We start from the raw sequence: 4,401 nt of genomic DNA on the forward strand, positions 1-4,401 counted from the left end.
ACATTCTTTCTATGCAAACAATGATGTTGTCTGTACATAAAGTCCTAGTTTTTTTTTTAAATTTCCAATTTATAGGCCTTTTGTTTTTCTTCCCTTATTGTGCTGGCTGGACCCTTCAATACACTGTTGAGGAGCAATCATTTTTCTGGTATGTAGGTATGATGGGTGGTTCTGTGAAACCATCTATATTAAGTATGGAAGACATCTTTCAATCAACATACAAGCAAAATCAAACTAGCAAGAGAACATCTTGTCATCATTGAATAGGTGGCTTTATTCCCTCTTTTTCCTACAGTAATGCAGTATTTCACCATGGGTGGTGTTAGGAGCAATGAAATCTTGTTAAGGCTACCATGCTGCTTACTCCTAGGCTACAAGGTGAACAGCACACTGCAGGTAACACAGCATGAAGGCCCTGATATTAGGTTACCTGTGCCCAGAACGTCAGTTTATTCTGTTACCTCATTTATTTCCTTTAAGTGAACATGAGGCTTCAACTTTGGCTTGAACCAAGTCTACTATTTGGAGTTCCTTATGGATTAAAAAAGAAAAGGAGTGGTGAATGAGAGATATTTACTCGGTGTTGGTCAAGATAAATGTAAACAGACAACTCAAAAACTCAAAAAAATCTGAGATTTTTTTTTACCATATTTATCAGCTAACAAATTAGTCTGGCACACTTTCGTGGATCTTTCCAGAAGATGCAGAACACCCAGGCAAGAGACAAATGGGCTTTACTGCTTACAGCCCAGCAGACGGGGAGAGTTCATGCTGGTTCCTCTTACCTACAAAATGCCACGGTGAGCCAAGCACAGTGGTGTACACCTATAGTCCCAGCTACTGAGGGGGCTGAGGTGGAGGGGGGAGGAGAAAAGCTCTAGGGCAGACCCTATCTCAAGTAAGTGAAAACAAAATGCCAGGAGGCCCAGCCTGTGAGCCCTTTACCCAGTCCTCTGTGCCTCTTTCTTGTCCCCATCCCTTTCCCAACCGGGATAAATGTACCAAAAGGCAGTTTCTTCAAAGATGATGTTCTCCTAAGAGGGAAGGACCTCGAGTCTTTGAACAGATTCAGAGTAGATCCCTTCCCTGACTCCAATATGAAGGGAGCTATGACATCATTGACAAACCAATAAAGTCTCAGTGGCCTGATGTCAAACGTTTAACAATTGCAGTCTCTGGTACTTCATTATCTCACATAGCCTATGTACCACCCCAAACTTAAATATTCTTCCTGCTTACCTCAGGCCTGAGACGCAGAGCACTAGTTTAACTGTTTTCTTGGGTATGTTGTAGGTATTCAACAACACAAGAAATGAATCCTTAGCAAAGTAGATCTTGGCCAGTAACAGCACATGAAAAGATGGGTAGGAAAAATAAATAAGGGAAATGTTTGCTATTGATCAGCATCTTTTTTTGAATTTCCAATGTATAGGCCTTTTGTTTTTCTTATTGTGCTGGCTAGACCCTTCAACACACAGTTGAGGAACAATCATTATTTTTCTGATCTGTAGCTTTGATGGGTAGGTCTGTAAACCCATCTGTATTAAGTACGGAAGACCTCTGTCAATCAACATACAAGCAAACTCAGATGAACGAGAGAACATCTGGTCGTAATTGAATAGGTAGCCACCCAAGGGTGAGGCTCTAACTCTGGGCCTTGAACAAGTACTCTACCACCCAAGCACATGGTTTTTTGAAACAGGCTCCTCACTACATAGCTCAGGCCAACCTTGAACTCACGTTTTATGTCGACCAAGCTGGCCTTAAACTTACAACCCTCTTGCCTCCGCCTCCTGAATGAGGGATTACAGGCATATGCCACCATGCCCGAATTATGAACATCTTTGAGACAACCACTAGGCTCCCAGAAACCTGTATAAGAGAGCTCAGCATAGTCCACAGGGCTGATTAGTGCCATTCATGACTAAAGCTAGGTCACAAGGCCTCTAGGAATATAGATTATGTGATCTTCCCCTTGTTATACTTCAAGGGTTCAAATCTTTCCATCACCACGTTTGTAACTATATTTTTTGGAAATTATATACATCATCTCTGAGTACTTTCATGCTACAAAAGTGGAACTTGGGACTGAGCCCATGTGGTCTTCCGTGCCTAATACGTGCTATATGGACCATCATTTTTGCTGTCTAACTCCAGGTATAAAAAGCACTTTTTGTAGACATGTAGAAACTGAGGCCTTGCTGATTGAGGTCATTGGATTACATTCATGGATTTCCCTGGACCAGACAGCCATCCAACCTAGGAGTCTAAATTCCTTCTACACCCCTTCTGTCTGTTGATTTTGTCGAAATCCTACCATACCTATCTCCTGAGACAAGAGCAAGTTTGACTAAAAAAACAGGTGGTTAAAACACCCACCCATGTCATTCTTCTGTCTCAAGAAGCAAGGAGGCCTGACATAACTTCGAAAGGAAAAGACAAATAACTAAACCTTTTGACAGATCCCCTGTGGGGGTGATTTCAGAAGTGCAAAGGGATGTTTTAAGGCAAACAGCTGCCCAGGAAGCCTTCCACCCAAAGATGCTGGACTAACTGTAGAAAATAACACTTTCAGAATAAGAGACAGGACTGGGAATGTGGCTTAGTGGTAGAGTGCTTGCCTAGCATGCATGAAGCCCTGAGTTCGATTCCTCAGTACCACATCAACAGAAAAAGCCAGAAGTGACACTGTAGCTCAAGTGGTAGAGCACTAGCCTTGGGCACAGAGAGGCTCAGTGACAGAGCCCAGGCCCTGAATTTAAGCCCCAGGACTGGCCAAAAAATAAAAGAATAAGAAATCCTGCAGACCTGGCTCAGGCCTTGATTCTGCGGCGGCCTTGTGGAAACCGTGCTGTGATCAAGCCTGGTATAATTTGACACACACAGATCTCGACATCTTCATTTAGAAAACAGAACCCAGGAGACCCCCTCTTCCCCTCCCCCCATCCCCCGTCATCACTGTGGTCCCTCTGAATTCTGAACGGCAACCTCTCAGCCTGTCCTTCCCCATCTACTCCCTCTGTAGCTTGCTGGGCTTCCACAGTGGTCTCATTTTCTACCCCACCCCCTTTCCCAGTCCAGCCTTGTCTTCATTCATCTGAGCACTGTTTCTGAACCCCACTCCATTTAATCTACCCTATCGGCTCCCTTCCAACCTCCCTTCTTTCCCCATCCATCACTTCAAGCACTCTATTACCCTCAACTCGAATCTTGCCCAGTTCCCCCTTATGGAAGGTGTAATTGGCAAATCTCCAACTTTGGATCAATCCATCATTCACTGCTACCATATTTATGTAGCAACAAGGCTCAGGGGCCACCGTTTCTCTCCTGCATAGTCACACACACACACACATGCACACGCACACACACACACACGCACACGCACACGCACACACACACACCCCTACCGCCACACGTTAGCCCATCTTTCCATCGTGGCTGCTCCCATTTCTGCAGCTATAAACCAGGGTGAACTTTGTTGGTTGTTTTCCCAGCATTCCTTCTCCCCATTCCTCCTGCTGGCACTCAGATTTCCCTTTAAGGCAGTGCCCCTTCCTCCTTCCTAGTGATGTTCTTCAGGTGATTAGACCTCCTTCTGAAGAGGGTACTGAGGAGTTTAAGATAATAGACTGTCCTGTTTCTCTGGCAGCAGGGATTGGTGCATCGCCATGGATGAGCACATCATGCGTTTGAACCAATGAGACACGAGGAGAAAATGAAGACTTCTGGGAAATAGCCTCTCTCTTCTGTATGACCTTCAGGGGCTGCTCTACCCTTTGGGGTGTCTCAGAATGGATGGGATGTGTCAGTAACTGCTCAACACGAGAAGCAGCACAAGAGAATCACGATCACCTCTGCCACAGTCCTGAGCAAACAATGCCTGCACCCAAATCTGCCTTTAAGCTTCCAAGAATAACACTTGGGCGATTTCATTGCATTTTTGTTAAGTAAATTGGTTTTGCACTTTCCATTGCATATATCTATCCGAAGTGATGCTCCAGCCTCAAATTTTACCTAGGCCCTTGGAAACCCTATGACTCTACAACCCCAGCCAATAATCTTGTTCTCCCAGGTCTCTGGAAGGAAATGGAAATGATCCAACAGGAACTCAATCACCTTACCTCCTCAATGCCTTCAAGTATTTCCACACCTGAGTTTACTTTCTCCTGTTTCAAGTCTTTCTCCTCTACCCCCTTCAGGAACTTGCCATGATTTTATCTTTCCACGTACCTTTTATTCAATTTAAAAAGTTTCCTAGTACAAAAAAAAAAAAAAAAAAAAAAACCAACCTCATACCTGTTCTTGGCCACCTCTTCATTTCTGTCCTCTGCCAAATTACTTCAAGGGAAAAGTCCAGCCACGGAGGAGGATGCAAGAATCATTTGAAGATTTCTACCCAGT

This window comes from Dipodomys merriami, unplaced genomic scaffold (genome assembly GCF_024711535.1).
Source record: "Dipodomys merriami isolate MVZ:Mamm:240054 unplaced genomic scaffold, mDipMer1.0.p SCAF_16, whole genome shotgun sequence".
In the NCBI taxonomy this organism is placed as follows: Eukaryota; Metazoa; Chordata; class Mammalia; order Rodentia; family Heteromyidae; genus Dipodomys; species Dipodomys merriami.